Raw genomic sequence first — 18,380 nt, forward strand, 5'->3', positions numbered from 1 at the left:
CTGAATGGAAAAGAGCTAATGTAAGTCCTATATACAAAAAAGACGACAGCCAATATAAAGAGAATTACCGTCCCATATCTCTTCTTCCATCTATTTCAAAAATATCAGAAAAAATCGTATTTGCAAGGCTGTATGAATTTTTATTAGAAATACATTTCCTTAGCGATTTTCAGTCTGGATTCAGACCTGGGGATAGTACTGTTAACCAATTAACCTATATTGTTCATTTAATTTACCAAGCCTTGGATATGGGGAAAGAAGTACGTATGGTTTTTCTTGATTTCACTAAAGCATTTGATCGGGTATGGCATAAGGGTTTACTCTACAAATTGCAAACTCTTGGGCTGAAAGACCCTCTTCTAAGTTGGTTTCTAGTTATTTAACAGACCGAAAACAAAGAGTTGTTATCGATGGGCAGACTTCAGGTTGGTTAAACACTGAAGCTGGTGTCCCACAGGGATCAGTGCTCGGGCCATTACTTTTTCTTATATATATTAACGATATTGGTGTAGATATTGTATCCAACTGTTTTCTTTATGCTGACGACACATCTCTATTTGACATAACTGACGACCCAATAAGTTCTTCCTTAAAATTAAATTCGGATCTTAATAAAATTAGTCAGTGGTGTAAACAGTGGCTAATGGAGATGAATCCTTCTAAATGTGAAAGTATTACATTTTCAAAAAAACTTTATGGACAAGTACATCCCATACTATATTTAAATGGGAATACTTTACGAGAAGTTAATTCTCATACTCATCTAGGAGGGTCCCCAATAGGTTTTGCGGGATGCGGGATTACGATTATTTTGGCAACGGGAAGCGGGATCTAAAAAAATAGTGAGCGGGATTCGGGATTTTTGAAAGTTGCAGGACGCGGGATTTACGAAGTTTTACGAACGTGATACGGGATCGGAATGAAGAAAAATCAGGATAAGGAATTTTTATTGAAACAGCTATTCTAGTTATTTACGTTTTGATCGACAAGATCGACATTTCTCAACACTGTGTCTACTTAGACTACTTATCCCTAGACCTAAATAGTCCTTAATAGTACCTAAGGGTCTCCCTGTGGCCTATGTATGAAATTCCAAAATGGTGAATGTACGTCAAGAAGGCCTTTCCGAAGTCGCTGAAGTCGTTGAAAGCACTCAGATTTTTGATGTTATAAACTGTGTCGCCTTATACTACGAGAGAGGGAAATGTGGAAATTCATTTTTGCACAAAGAAAAATTTCGCGCACAGCTATCGCAATCGGTACGAACAGTCCAAGCCTTGAGGGAAACTGTAAGGTTAGTACTGAGTATAATTTCTTTAAGACTTTATTGTCTTTATTAGTAGGAATAGTACCTTAATTAAATGTATAGATGGCTTTATTTTAAGCCGATTTATACTACTAACTAGCGTTTTAACAGCACGAGTCCCAAATTTGCCAAAATGTCTAAACGGACCAGAAGGAATGGTAGCAAACAAGACCGTGGAATCAGTAGAAATGATAAAGATTGGTTTGGAAAGACTGGCGACGGTTCTTCATTCATTTGAATACCGCAACCTAAATTTGCTAAGTTGTACAACAATGGATGTCGAAAATTTCCACTCAATTGTCCATCATAAAGCTCCACTATGCACGGTGCTGGACTATGCGAGAGACTTCGGCAATGCCGTGAAAGAAGGTTTGAAGCGAACGACAAAATGGGCTGCGTTTTACTACACTAATCCCAAATCATGGTACCCTGTCCTCGATCGTTCCATTTCCTTATCCAATATGCCGTTAATGCCGCCGTTCGCCAACGCTCAGTAAGACAAGAGACCACAATGTCAAAAGCTGGGACGCTTCCTGGTTACCTGTATGATAGAGAGACTCAACCTGGAGAGAGAATTGATTTTGAAAGTGGATACAATCTCCCTGAAGTAGAAAGAGATACCATGACGACAGAAGCCGAGGAAGAAGAAATAGATGAGATGGAAGACAGACAAGAAGACCAAGAAGACCTACAGACGTCCGAAACTTTAGAGATTTTAGAGTTTGACTCAAGTAGTGATGAAGAGTCTGAAGATGTAGACGATGTAGCTACTGGAGATGCGAGGATCGAAAATGACGCAGGTCTGGTAACATTGGCCCCTGAAGCCAATTTTCTTCTTGGTGCTGTATCGAGATTCGGGAGAACAATTCGTTTTAATAACAGAATCGTTATGTAATGGAACCAACGTGGTTAAATTGTACTTACTTGACCTTACGTACTACAAAACTCACCCGGACTATTATCTCCTATTTTTCTGGTGTTCTACAATTTATTGATCTTTGTTAGGGACCGTGGAATTGTGTTCACTGGCAATAGGGATAATAGGGAATATACTTAGAGCTTCCCCTTTTTATAGTCTACTAGCCGTGTATAGTAGTCCGTTCACAAATATTGCAATTGTTCTTATGAAAGAACTATCACACCTCATTCGTTAGGCATACTGATAATATGGGTCTGTATAGTTTGCCTTGTAATTCAACTTCATTTAATTGACTTGTTATGCTGGACAAATCATCCACTTTAGTCGACCACAGGTCGAATATTAAATAGACGAATTATCTTTCTGTTGAGTCGTTTTTTGCAAATTATTGGAAAAACTACAGTAAAACTCGTGTATTTTTGTAGGTTTTTTTCGGACAGTTTCTGCCCGCGGGGCTAGTATAGTCAGTATAAACAAAAGCACCAGACTGACACGGTCTGACACTATTATCATTTTAGTCGGAATCTAACTGTCCTAACTTGCGTAGCTGACTGACCACCTGCTACGCAATCTAGTCGGGATTTTGTCTGGATCGACGGGATCGGGATAGGCTAGAAATTGTTATCGGGATTCGGGATTGGGTCGTAAATATGGTGCGGGATTCGGGATTGAAAAGGCCTATTGGGGACCCTCATCTAGGGCTGAAATTTACGTCAAATTTTACATGGAATTACCATATTCAAAGTATACACAAAAAAGCTAGCAAGATGATAAATCTCTTAAAAAGTGTAAAATATAAGCTTCATAGATCAACCCTTATATCATTATATAAAAGTCTTATTAAACCTCTGATGGAATATGCTGACGTCATTTGGGACGGATGTACTGAAAGCGAAGCAAATCTTTTAGAAGGAATACAGAACGAATCGGCTCGTATAGTTACAGGAGCAATGAAAGGAACAAATAGGGTACGATTATTGAACGAATTATGCTGGGAAGATCTAAAAACTAGAAGATTTTTACATAAATTATCGTTGCTTTATAAAATAATAAACTGCCTCACTCCACCCTACCTTCGCGATCTTTTACCTCCATATGTCCATCAGAGATCTGATTATCATCTTAGATCTAATGAAAATTTTACTTATATTCCTACTAGTACCGAATATTTTAAAAAATCTTTTTTCCCGTCAGCAACTGCAGCCTAGAATGGGCTTGATAAAAACTTGTGCAATGTGGAACCATTATCACTATTCAAAAGTAAACTACGTAATACATTTCATGGAATGCAATATAACACTCTCTATAATACCTCGTTAAATCGATTCAGTTCAATATTACATAGCAGACTTCGTCTAGGTCACTGTGCGTTGAATTCCTATTTATATAGTATTAATTGTGCAATTTCTCCATATTGTAAATGTAGATGGGGAATAGTTGAATCAATTAAACATTTCTTTCTGCACTGTCCTCGATATGCTGCTCAGCAACAATGCTTACTTTCCTCGTCTGCACAGTTGCTCCACGCCACCTGGTTAAGTTTATCGGAGGATCAGATAGTTGAAACATTACTATTTGGTTCAGAAACGCTTGGTTATGAAGAAAATCAAATTTTGATGCGGAATGTTCAACTGTATATCCTTCAAACCAAGAGATTCACCAGTTTAATTGAATATTAATATGTAATAATTTATCTCTAGATTTTGAAATCTCTTCTCAGAGCTAACTATATTCTTTCTCTTTATAAATCATCCAATATTTGTGTATCTTTTATTTAAACACAATGTACTCCTTAGTTCTAAATAATTCAACATGATCTCCCTCGATGAGCCTAGCTCTTGGAGAAAATGTTGAGAATTTAAATATGTTTAAATAAAAAAAAAACGAATTACAAACTATTCCAGTCAAATTAAAAAGGCGTCTTAGTTATAAACACCACTACCAATTCCAGACTATTCGGCCTGTGAAGGTGCTAATGGCTGCTCAATATCTTGTAAAGAATAGCAAATTATTTGTAAATGAAGGTATACAGGTAAATGATGCTTTTCTAGATACATATGCAAATGAACTGGGAAACAACCCAAATGTATGAATGAACAAGGTGACCAAAATGATACTAATCAAGATCTTGTGTTCTCTTCTCCTGTTATTGAGGGGAAAATGGATAAGTTAAATAATATCAGTAAGCTGCATGAACCTGAAAGCAGTGTGAAAGACCATACTAATTCTGAAACATTTGAGGACAATTCTGATGATAACTGGTGTGAAATTGAAGAGCGCCCAGCCCCAGTAATGGACACATTGCTTGTTGAACCTGATGCGATTCAAGATAGCGAATTAGTATTCAACTTTGCACCTGGGGAGGATAATAAACCTTTGGGTTTATTTACTGATAAAGATTCTGAATTTCTGTCTTTCCCAACTATTTTTTGTGGAGAAACTAGAGTAGACAACAGCAACAGATTAGTTCCAGTTCATTACAGTACAGTGTGCAAATGGGAAATGCAAAGTCGGGATAGAAGGGTTGCACAATCTGTTGTTACAATATATTTTACCAACTAAAAAAGCTCCAAATTAGGAGAATTCATGATACAGCATCCATTGCCCTTCGGAAATGTAAAACTAAAGGAAAAAAGTACAAAGCGGGTGACTTGAAATCTGAAACTTTCATTTAAAAGCTAGTTCACCTTGATGAAGGATTTAGAGTGCTGAGAAATCTAAGAGGTTCCCCTCCATATTTTGAGAAATGCAAAAAGGACTTGTTTGCTATGATCAGACAACTTAGGAAACAAACATGGTTTTGCTCATTTTCTGCAGCTGAGACTAGATGGCCACATTTACTTCGAATGTTAGGCCGAATTGTCGAGGGTAAGGACTACAGTGATCAAGAAATAGCAGAGATGACGTGGCAAAAGAAATCTGAGCTTATAAAAAATGATCCAGTTACATGTGCCCGGCACTTTGATCACATGGTTCATTTGCTTATCAATAACTTTATTAAATGTGAGCATAAGCCTATTGGTGATGAGTGCAACTTTTTTTACCGGGTTGAATTTCAGCAACGAGGTTCCCAACACATACATGCATTATTTTGGGTTACAAATGCACCTGTATATGGCCAAAACTCGGATTCAGAGGTGGCATCCTTTGTTGAAAAATATGTTTCATGTAGTGGTGATGTTCAAGACATTAAGGCAGATTTATTAAACTTACAATTACATAGACATGCAAAAACATGCAAAAAAAGGGGAAAAACATGTGTAGGTTCGACTTTCCAGTGCCAACTATGCGTGAAACAATTGTGCTGCAGCCTTTAGCTAAAGAAGGCCTTGATAAAAAAGAGCTTGAGGAAATAAAAACTAACTCTGCGCTGGTTGTCGATAAACTTGCTGCCATGAAGTATGGAAGTGACAAAAATCATGAGCAATTTCTTGAAGAAATACATCTCACAAATGATCAATATGTAAAGGCTATACAATATACACTACAGCGTGACACTCTTTTTCTTAAGCGATCGCCATCTGAAATACGTGTTAATAGTTACAATGTCGATCTTCTCAAAGCTTGGAGGGCAAACATGGACATACAGTACGTATTAGATCCTTATGCTTGTGCTGCTTATATTTTGTCCTACATAACAAAAGGGCAAAGAGGGATGAGCAAACTTTTGGAGAAAGCTAGTGAAGAAGCAAAGTTAGGTAATAAAGATTTGTCAAGTCGGATTAGACATATAGGCAATACATTTCTTAATTCTATTGAAATAAGCGCTCAAGAGGCTGTTTACTTAGTTTACTTAGTGTTGTAAATGGCTCTGCGTCAATCGTCGCGTGATTGTGTTTTCATTAATACATCAAACTCTGGAAAGAGAACATTTTTACTAAAATCTAGGGATCAAATAGAAGCTCTGCCACATAATTCTCAAGATATTGCATCTGATAATTTGATTAAACGATATGAAAGGAGACCAAATCAGTTGAAGCATGTGTGCTTAGCAGAGTTTGCTGCTTGGTATAACTGTGTTCGTCATAAAACAAACCATTCAAACTTCGAGAATGAGAATGACTTTTTACCCGAATGTGATTTTGAACCTAATATTGATGATGATTTTTCTGGTGATGAAACAATTGACCTTAACCAAAAAGAGTATCAGCTAAAGGGAGGATTAACACTCGTCAAAAGATCTACACCAAAAATCATTCGCTCTGTAAGATTTAACAAAGTTAAGATCCTGAAAATTATTATAGAGAGCAACTCATGCTTTATATTCCTTGGAGAAATGAACTCAAGGACCTTTTGGGAACATGTGAAAGTTATTTGCACATGTATGAGTCACTGGAAGGTTTAATATTGAAAAATAAGCAGCAATTTGAATTTCAATCTGATGTTCTCGACAAAGCAATCAAAGAATATCAATCAAAGAAGATTTAGAAAATCCTGTAATCGAGTGTAATCATTGGGATACTGTTGCACCTAATACGCAACATTTAGATGAACAAGAACAACTTAGCCAAAAAAACGCCAGTGAGTTGTTTGGTTGTTTTGATCCTGGAGAAAATACAAATCACAGTCAGTATCACTTGATAGATGATATTGGAATATATCCCAGTTCAAGTAATGTAGAGTTAATAACTAATCCAATGAATGATACTGACTTTAGGAAGCTTGTCAGATCTCTGAATAAGGAACAAAGACAGTTCTTCAACCACATACTTCATTCTGTCAAGGTCAGTGATGATCAATTATCGCTCTTTTTAAGTGGTGGTGCTGGAGTAGGAAAAAGCTGGGTTACTAATGCTTTATATGAGGCAGTTACAAGGTATTTAAACCATATTGTTGGAGAGAATCCAGATGAAGCAAAAGTAATAAAACTTGCTCCAATCGGTAAAGCTGCTTACAATATTGGAGACAAAACTGTCCATTCTGTGCTTCAATTACCTGCAAACAAAGGATTTCACTATACTGCCCTTGATAACGACCGACTTAATACGATTCGATCTAAGCTAAGAAAGCTCAAAGTAGTACTTATTGATGAGATTTCAATGGTTGGCAGTGGTATGTTCAATTTGTCAATTTACGCTTGCAACAGATCATGGGTTCAAAGATGCCATTTGGAGGTGTAAGTATTATCGCTGTAGGGGATCTATTTAGCTGCAACCAGTATTTGACAAAAGGATTTTTGAAAACAGCTACAAGGATTATGGCCCATTGGCTCTATATGCTTGGCAAGAATATTTTGAAATGTATGAGCTAACCCAGATAATGAGACAAAAAGAAGATAAGGAATTTGCAGAACTTTTAAATCGGCTTCGAGAAGGGCGGCATTTGCAAAATGATATTGAAAAATTAAAAACTCTAATTTTCCAACCAATCAATTGCAATTCAAATATTACGCACTGGTTTACCACTAATAAATCTGTGGATGCTCATAATAATAAAATGTTTAAGTGTTGTGATGATAATAAAGCAGAAATAGACGCAATTGATATTGTAGTAGGCGATATTTCTGATGATAAGAAGCACCAATATAAACAGAGGATCCCATCAGATTCCACTAAAACTATGGGGCTACATTCCGTTCTCTCAGTTGCTACATCAGCAAAATATGATCTAACCACCAACGTTTCTGTCAATGATGGAATGACAAATGAAAGTGAGTGCACAATTTGTAAGATTGATTACAAAGTTTTAAATTAAAGTAGACCGAGTATTATATGGGTTTTATTTTCAGAACCTAATATTGGACACAATTGTCGTAAAGAAAATTTACACTTGTATAACACACAAATACAAAGCTACTGGGCCCCAATATTAGAAATAACTCGTCAATTTAAAATTGGAAAAAGTACTAATGTGAAGTCTTATGAAGGCAGTTCCCTCTAAGGCCAGCTGCTGCAAAAACAATTCATCGTTGTCAGGGAGACACCCTTGATGAAGCAGTTGTTGATTTCCCAAATTCAACTAGAGAGCACGTGCACTGCATTTGGTCTTAGTGGAGTTAGAAACATTGATAAGTTGCATATTTTAAATTTAAGTGAGAATAAAATTAAAGTTAATCCTAAGGTTAAAGAGGAGATGGCCAGACTCAGATCTATTAATATAGATATATTAATAAGAACATCTACATAAAAAGTTAACCAAATTCGAATAAACTCTTTTAACCATGTTCGCAATAGTAACTTCGAAGCCAAGTAAAATTGATAAGAAGTGGACTAAAGCTGGAAGCAAATCTAAACCGTTTACTGATAAAGTACCCCTTACCCATGTAGCAGCATCTACACCAGTAGCGGCATCTACACCAGAAGCGGCATCTACACCAGATGCTACTCTCATAACTGAAGTTGCTATGGATGAAGGTAAATATCTTTTTAAATGCTTACAATTGTCCATTTTGAAAAAAATTATCTTCTGGCTCGAAAGTTATACTTGCAACAGATCTAAATGCGTGCACTTTATTAAGCATATTGAATCATAATTTTTTGCATTTAAGGTCATGGTAATTTTATATCTGACGAAGCTGCCATGAATGAACTTATCTTGCACAAAAGTAAGTATGTAATGTATGTACAGGGTGTTTCAAAATAATTGATATCATTTTGCAATCTAGTAAGTACTAACTTAACTACTTATATGTTACAGGGGTCGGTTGTTCGAAGCTCATTTAAACTAACCTGTGGATCCATTGAACAACAACAAGCTAAAGTATTTCAACTTGAGTAGAACAATTACTGTATGTTTGCAACTAAAAATATTTAGTGCATAAGATATGTTCACAAAATGTGTGATACTATTTTTTTTTTCACTTATCCACTGTTCACAAGCTAAACGGCTTTGGAACAACCGGCTCAAGATTAATTAGATTATATTTAAAACACTTTTCTACTAATAAGGTCATTATTAACTATACTTTAAAAGGTCGGAGCAATTTTGTACTGCCAAGTAAAGCTGCAGAGAAAACAGATGCGTTAGATGGAAGGAAGAAAATGTTTATTTCTTAAAACTTGCATCTGTAGTCTTTTGCAAATATAACTGCCCAGTATCCATGCTTTTTAGCCAATCAAATTGCTTTGTTTCCGGTCCGCTTTTTCACATGCGGACAGCTCAACCGGACTGCTAATGGTTTTTATATACTTGCGTGTGCAAATCACGGAAGGTTTATTATTTGTTATAAAAGGGTTTAAAATTTTAACTACCAAATTATAAAAATTATAAAAAAATTTCTAAAGTTAGCCAAACCATTGCAAATCCTGATGATGATCTCGCCAATACCTATAAGAAATTCACCATTTCTTGTCCTCCAGAAGGGATTTTGGCAATACACAGATCCTTATCTTGCAAAAAATGTGCGAACTCGATGGTTCTGCACAATGTCGGGAAGACAATAAAATGTAGTGTGTGTGGCCTTGTTCAGTTATCACATCTCTGTCAAAAAAAGGTCCATGCCAATGGTTTCTTTATCAATGAACAGGGCCAGAAGATATCTTTGTTGATGAAACAACATATTATACAAGCATTGCTCGACATCTATCAAAATGAAAGCCATAGCAACGTGGCTAGTTTAGATGAATTAGGAGATGACGAACTGCAAAAAATTCTTCTAACCATAAAAGCAAACATCACCTACAACAATAGAAGTATTGCAACTAATGTGAAAAAGAACTTAAACATTGCAAACTGAGAAAGAATTACCAGCCAAATTCACATGAACACTGTACATCGGACAGCAATACTGCATGTTATTGTACTAAGATACACTGTAAGAGTGCTCTTTTATAGTTTATATTATGTTTAAATTGTTTTGTTAACATTGTATATCAAACAGCTACGGTTATTCCATGTACCGTATGAGGTGTACATTTATAATATATAGTTTACTTTGTTTAAATTCATCTGTTCAAGGCTTTACAAAGGACAGCTAAAAAGTAAAGACAGCTACGGTTATTGCTCCTATAGTGTCGTTACTCAGTAAAGTACACATAGAATCTGACTATATTTTGAAAACCGTCTATCTATATACCACATTATGTATGCGAATATTAACATCTGTATAAAGCTATACTAGCATACTAATTAACCTAATTATACTAATTGACAATACTAAACTTCTCCCTTTCTTGAGACAAAATGAACAAACTACTTTTAGTGGGTTCCATGGAAGGTGGTAAGATGTCGACTCTGCTCATTTAACTCAATTTGATGGTAGCCCTCGTTCATGTCTAATACACTGAAGACTTTGGCTCCTTCCAGTTTGAATTTGATATCACTGATGGTTGGAACGTCTGTAAAAGTTTACTTAGAATGGCGTCGTTTAAATCAGAAAACTTACACTTTCCGGCTTGATTTCTTAGCCGAAAATGATACTGAGCGACTGATTCATCCTTATTCTGCTACATCTCGGCAAACTTGCTACAAGCGCTGTCAGAGTTTGTTATCCGGATAAAATAATTGTCCAATTTGGCAATAATTTTCTCGAACTTGTTGTCTCGATCACCGTCACACTCGGGTACATTCTGTAAAGTGTCTATGAGCTCGCGTATTAGCTCACCTCCATAGATATTTATAGCGTCTACTTGATCGTCAATATTGTTTACACGAAAGAACCTTAATCTTGTTTTTAACTCCCTTTTCCATTTCGGCCAGAGTTGACCAGTTTCATCTGGATTTTCGCTTGTCGAAAACGGCTTCATTTTAATATCCTGTGGACCATGTCTGTGTTGTTGTTGATTTGAAACCTGACTTTGAACACCATCGTCTGTCGTGGAAGCTTCTCCTACTTCTAAACCTTTATTAACCTTAGACATTTCTCTTCTTTAGGTCATCCTCGTCGCCAAATATAGTGTCGTTACTCAGTAAAGTACACATAGAATCGGACTATATTTTGAAAACCGTTTATCTATATACCACATTATGTATGCGAATATTAACATCTGTATAAAGCTATACCATGCATACTAATTAACCTAATTATACTAATTGACAATACTATAGCTCCTCTAATTTAAATCTGGTAGATGTGCTTGGTTAATGAACACTTTTTTGGTAATCGGTTATTGTTAAACTCAAACACAAGCTCGTTGAAATTGAATTGTTTTTAATGTTATTTAATGCTCACTTTGTCATAACTCCAACATATCTGTTCCTAACATATTAATGCCTGTATTCTAAAAGCTCTCTCATACTCATTGAGCATGACTGACAAATCGCTGTCCTGTTCAAAATTGATTCCTCAATCAATGGTAAGATTTCGGGAGAAAATACTCAAAATCAGGCTATTAATTTTCTGGCGATATCATGGAATGGCTACGAGGTGATTTTGTAATGAGCTTTTAGAATACAGGCGTGCATTTCACCAAATTCAGTAGAGTGCCTGTACGATATTTAATGCAGTGAAAACCTGCAAAATGCTCCAAATCAATTCTCTCATTTTAATTTGATCCCATCTGTGAGTCGGCCTCAATGGCCTTTGATTATCAAATGCAAGGTGTTATGTCTGCATGCAAAGTTAAATGGGGAGACATTACACAGGTATTTGGATATGTTTCTTTAAAAAATTGTGGCATAGTTTGTTGCACATAATTATATGATGCCCAGAAAAGAAGGGCTCTTAACTTGTGATATAGAAACTCTAACCAAGTTGCCCATATATGGGAAACTTGAGCCTCTGAAATGCCAAATCTGTGAGCAATGTCAACCCCCATGAAATTGCAACAAAGGCAAACTAGAACCATAAACAACTCTGGTGTCATAGACCTTTTTCGTCCCTGCTTTTTTGATTCTCGTGCCGAGTATTCCACATTGTTACTCGATCTAGCATAAGTTAAGATATTACATGCTGGCTGCAGAAAGTCAAAGAAAACTTTAAATGTTGCATAATTTTGGACACCTGTGTAGAATTTAAAATTTATGTCGCTGGCAAGTACATGTTCTAATCGCAGTGCACACTGTTAGATGATAACTCATCATATTTTCTTTGTAAAGCTATGTGATCATCAGGGGTGGATCTAGGGGTGATCAGAGCGATCACGCGACTAAGGTAAAAATTGCCAAGAAAAGTGTTTCAATGAAATAGCAGTCAAGTTGCTAAACACACACAGTTGATTGGGCTGATGTCACTCACTGGGTGATGTTTGGCAGTCCAGTTGTTAAAAGAGTTCTGTGACTAGGCCTTCAAGCACGAGCATGCAGAAAAGCGGTCTTATGCATGAATTTTGCTCGCTTTGTCATCAAATCCTAGTCATCTGATTGGCTGTCCCTCTTTTTGCGCGATCTGTGGGGGGTTCTGATCGGTGAAGCGATCAGGGGCTCGAATCGAGCTATTCAATAGGCTAATTCAAAATCTATCTGAATTCTCATTGGTTGTATTTTTCTGATCGATTAGTGTGATCTGACCTTGACCTGAGAGCATGCAAACAGCAAGGTTTCTTGGCCTTTCTGATTGACGTCATTGTAGTTTTGACAGCAACGAAAACTCAAACAATTATTAAACTCGAAAAAAAAAATTATCATCAAAACTATTTATTAATTTACAACGCCGTGAGATGTGCTTTGGAGAAAGACGATCAGCTATATCTTAAATTATTGAGGCCGATCTGAAGAAGCGAATAGCCGCAGCAAAGCGTTCAACTGAGCAATTTTTTAACGAACTGAACAACACCAGCGTCTGCCTCACGAGAAATTTTGTTGTGGAATCGTACATCCCCATGTCTGTTCGGAAGACAACAAAGAAGTTTTGTACAGCCCTAAGGTAAACATAACAACATTTTACAAAGATTTCGTGCATTTGTTTATTGGTTATTGTATAATTTCTGTTAGAACTGTCAAGCTGCACAAGCTATAAAGTTGAAATTTACACGTTGCACATTGAAATTTACATAGGATTTCGCTTTAATTTCCATATAACTGCGGCGTATGCATATGCATCAAGAGGAATCGAGCAGTGTAATAATGTATTATGTGAACTTCGTAATACCTTCTGTGATATGTACAACCCGATGTATTAAGGCAAAGCTTAGAGCACTGAACTGTGTTTTAATTTCAAAAATAATTATTCAAAATTATTATAATGGCCATATTTCCTGCATGATTACATTTTAAACAATGAACACTAGTTTATTATATAACAATTCTATAATTATATTGCCAATTATTCACACTTAATGGCTCATGAAAGTGGAACATGATGTTTTTGCTATCAAGTTTATCAATTACTAGGTTAATATTTATTCATCTACACCTAAGTGACTGACTAAGATTTACCTAGGTGTAATAAAACCAAGTTTCATTCATGTCTTAGTCTCTCTTAGATCTAACACTACTGGAAACTGCTTGTATAGCTATGTGTGCTTTGTAGAAGTGAGTATAACAATAGCCTAATGGAGCTATTGAGAATTTTGACCTCCATAGAGCTCTTCCTTAATGCTGATTTTTATTCTCAGCACCCTTGTTTTTCTTCTGTTGTGGAAGAGCATGATCAATACTTCAGCCAAAGTATCAATATAAACCTTTTACCAATGTCTGTTTCTAAGGGATGTTTATAGATACTGGTTGTATGAAATATGACTTGGTTAGACAGGAAGCTATATATATACTTATATAATTGCAGTGAGAAGAAATGGTCATCCTTTCTCTGTATAATTGGTCTTAATTGCTTCAGTTTTAAATAGGAATACTTTCACCTATTATCCTGATAGTGGGGAACAAAGAAGTAAATTGCTATTTAATTGCATTATTCAACCACACTTAACTCCAAAGGAAGGCTTGGATGATCTTCATATTTTGTTTTGTTATAGATGTGAGAAACACCAAAATATTCAATCAAACTAGCATATTTGTGGTTGCACTTATGTAAATTTAATCAAGTATGGTTACTTGCAATATGTAAAGCATCATTTGCTACTACATTCACCAATGTCTACACCAGTGCAAAGATTTGAAGGCGGGTGCTGGGCCACTGCTGGTGCATAAAAACAATCTGCATGTGCTCTTATGTGAGAATCACACAATATCTTTGTAGTATCATGCGTTTCCTAGGCATACTGATGAGCCCTGATATTTGGCGAAACAGTCACATTGCATCTGCACCCCCCCTGACGAATGCAACGTCTTCCCCCCCCGAATTTCTTGACTGAAACTTTTTGACTAAGGTACGAAAAATCCTAGATCCGCCCCTGGTGATCATTTTTCAATTTTTCATAGTTCGAATCTTGTACATCAAAGGTAGTATTGTGCTGTTGAAACTGGTTTGCTTCAGTGGTTGTGTCCTTGTTTATTACACATGTATGTTCCCTTCCACGACTGCTGTTTTCCGTTTGTCTGCATGATATTTTTGCAACAGTTGGCAATGCACCAAAAGATTTCTTTCCACCGGGGAAGTGTAAGGAACAAACTTTGTGGCTTTTTAGAGGTTGACTTTGTATTCCTAATAAATTTAGCCATATTTCTTTTAAGCTTGAATCTAGGGAAAATTTATGGAACAATAATTCCGTATTTTTAACATTGTTGCTTCGGCAGAATGGCACACAACACGTTGTTCCCCCATACTTTTTATCTTCGGGTACTTTCTTTGTTTCGCTTTCCATATATATCAAAATAAATGGCAAACCAAAAGGCTGCAAAATTTGCTCGAGACAAGCGACCTTGCATAAAATTTGACTCGCATGAATATGTTGTTGTTAAAAAACTCCAAGGAGAAACTTGAACAGCAGTGAATAGTACTTAAAATACTTTTTAAATATTTCAAAACCTTTGAAATGTGAAAGCTTGGTATTTCAAAGAGTAACTGTTTTTATTTTTGCCGCCAGACAACTTGAATGTTTTTGTTTGTGAAAAGAACGTTTGATCAAACATGTGTTGTTTCATGATCGTCAAGTGTGCAAACATTTTTACCTCTCGAGCCGCTACAATTAAACCGATCATTGAAATATTCGGGCAAACACAAAATCACAATGTGTTCCTTCCATTTAATACAGTACTCACCTTTTGATTGTGTAATACTAAAAAAATTACCGCTACAAACGCTATCTTCAATATTTTGCGTGTTTAGCACAGTGCCACTTTCGAAAAATACAATCGCCATGTTGAAAAATTTTGCTATGTAATTAAACTACTGTGATGCTTTGCAATTCTGCAATTGGCCCATTGTATCTAATTGTAGACAACAGCACCAGCACTAGCAACTTTTTTATCCCCAGGCATGAAAGTATTTGTATCTATAGATTTCCCTTAATTCCAAACCTTAAACATTCAGCGTACAAAGTATGATGGGATGTAGAGCCATCATTAGTCACAGTATAACATCGGAAATTCATAGCGAGCCAAAATTCTTCACAAAGCTGCTTTTCGTTAAGATGATATATGGCAGGTGGTTGTGAATGCCGAGAAACAGAGATCGATACTACTTGTGAGAGCGCGACTAATTAAAGAAGCAGCAAGATTCTACATGTCGATGTGCACACGACCTGCCCACTCAATACAACTTGACTTGCCAGCATCTTATAGCACGATTTCCAGCACTTAAAGATGCAATTGTGTTACCTGGAGAATTGTGCGAGTATGTAAGTCTTTGTTTAAGAAGTTATTATTTTCGGGGCAGATAAAGGCATGATTTAGGGATTTAAGGATATGTTTGTCAATAAATACAAATATACTGAATACAATATTTTGCTTAACATCATAAAATATACTATCATCACACTATATGCTTTACACATATCCTGATTCGTGCGTATCACCGAAAATTAGAGGTCCTAATAAATTAATATAACTAGTTCGTTGTAGACCAGTTTTACAATGAAAGCTTTAACTCTGCTAACCACTTTGCCATTAATATATATGTAGATGTAATGAAACGTTGCTCCTTTTTTCAGTTAAAACTTAAACGGGACATCTCTCAAAGTGTGCGCAACCACAAAAGGTCGAGAAAACCCCAAAAAACACAACAGACTATTCTTGGAAAAGTTTTAACACAGGACCAACAGATTGATGAAAAAGTTTTGCAATCTCTTTTGCAAGAATTAAAAAACGACTTTGGCAAAGCTAAACCATGAAAGGTAAAATTTTTCTGCAAATGATGGTCACGTAACCAATGCGAACATTGGTGTGTGCTCATTCATATTACACACTCTATAAATTCCACTCGTCAAGGGAAAACACTTGTTCATAATTAACATTTCTGTCTTGATCTTTACATATAGGAACATATCACGCGCATCCTAAGAAGTACTCTTCCAAATTTTAAAGCGTGGGTTGAGAGTGACGTACCACCATGCCTAAATGATGTATTAGACAAATATGTTGTGTTAAGATGTGCAGAATGGGTAAGGATAACTACATGTATTAGAATGGAGTTTTCTTTGCAAAACAATAATTTTGATCACTTCCCTATGTGAGCATTCATATTATTTACGATATTGTGTTGATTTAGCCAAATGTACAATGTCAATATGAGCGCTAGTTCCCACGATTACGATTATTCCTGCATCGATCATATGCATTTAATATGCACAAATTCAACTATTTACATTAAAATCTTTCAACCCAGTTGTTCAATAAACAGATAATTGTAGATTATACAGGGGCTGCTTGCAGCCTGAAGTGTAATATTTTTTTTTGTTTTACCACTGGACCTCGTGAAGGGCCTCTGAATCTAGGTTGACCAGAGCTTTGTAAGATTTCTGTCTTTTCAGAACACAATTCTTGGCTTGCTGGATGTATCGATAATGCAGTGGGGCTGGAAATACTGCCTGAATTGATGAAGATAGTAGGCCCAGGAATTTTGACCATTCCCGCACCAAGGTTATAGGGTTGTCTAAGAGTTGTTGACAGTTTTGAAGGACCTTCTTTATTTTGTCCTTTGGCTGACTCAAACTCATGCTGGCCAAGAACCCCAGAAACTCAATCTGTTGGGATGGAGTTAACTGTGACTTTGGGTAGTTTACCACAAACCCTAGTCCCTCCAAAAGATTGAGTGTTGTCGCTGCATGCTGTAAGGGTAAGTTGCCTGCATTCTGCCATTATGAGAAAGTCATCCAGATAAGCTACGAGTCGAATGCCCCTCGGACGTAAAACTGACAGAACTGGTTTTATAAGCTTTGTGAACACCTGTGGGGAACTTGCAAGGCCGAATGGAAGGCATGCAAACTCCAGAAGTGAGTCTCTCCAAAGAAAGCGGAAGTACTTCTGGTGGTCCCTCCAGACAGGTACTGTCAGGTATGCATCCTTCAAGTCTATTTTCACTAAATAATCTCCTAAATAATAATAATCTCCTAATCTAAATAATCTAAATAACCTCAGGTATTCCGATGTCTTCGATTTCCTTTACCACCGACTCACGTATGCCATTGATAAACTTCATGTTGAAAAAGCTCACTTTGAATTTTTCGAATAGGTACAAATGCCCTTCCGTTAAGTCAGAGATCATGTCTTCCCAAATCGTCGCTTTGATTGAACCAGTTGCATCGGCTATAATTGCTTCACACTTCAGCAAGGTTTTCCTCATTGTGTGAGAATACACGCTTTTGCTCATTCCCTTCCAAACCACTTTTGCCATAATGGAAATAGGGTCACCATTGATACTTGATTCTTTTATTTCATTAACCATATTTTGTTCCTTTTCGTGAACTGTATTCCATGGAAAAGCGATATTCTTTTCCCGAATGACTTTCGACCTATTGTTCATGGTATACTCTATACTGTCATGTTAATATTTGCGTTTCTTCGCTGTGACATCGAGGAGTTTTACAGGAGATTTGCGGGTTTAGTTCTCGATTATATCTTTCCGTTTTTCTGGGCTGAAACAAACCACCCAGACACTCTCTTCTCGCTCCTGAATTTTGAAGTCGAAGTACCGGTTTCCTGATGCTGGCATTTTAATTTCAGACACTCCGTGAATATAGCCTTCGACGTCTTTTTTTATTCCCGTCGAATTACTCCCCTGCCCTGCCATTCCACACAATATAATTCGGACAATTTATAGACAGTGAAAATTAAAATAACAAAGCAACGGTACCTTCTGATTTAAATATAAACACATGCAAAAGATGGTAAAGATGTATTCCGATTGGTTGCTGTAACCAACTCCCGGTTGACAACCTTAATTGAATTAGCTGTATACCAACTCCCGTTGAGTGCCAGAGATCAGAACCTTGTAAACAAATTGAA

General features: G+C 36.5%; 1 pseudogene; it reads left to right on the forward strand.

The window, feature by feature from the left end:
* Nucleotides 1-5,880: 5,880 nt before the first annotated feature.
* On the forward strand, nucleotides 5,881-6,505 carry LOC114526504 (annotated as a pseudogene).
* Nucleotides 6,506-18,380: the final 11,875 nt, after the last annotated feature.

The sequence above is a fragment of the Dendronephthya gigantea genome, unplaced genomic scaffold (assembly GCF_004324835.1).
Source record: "Dendronephthya gigantea isolate DGI-Jeju-01 unplaced genomic scaffold, DenGig_1.0 000039F, whole genome shotgun sequence".
Lineage (NCBI taxonomy): Eukaryota > Metazoa > Cnidaria > Anthozoa > Malacalcyonacea > Nephtheidae > Dendronephthya > Dendronephthya gigantea.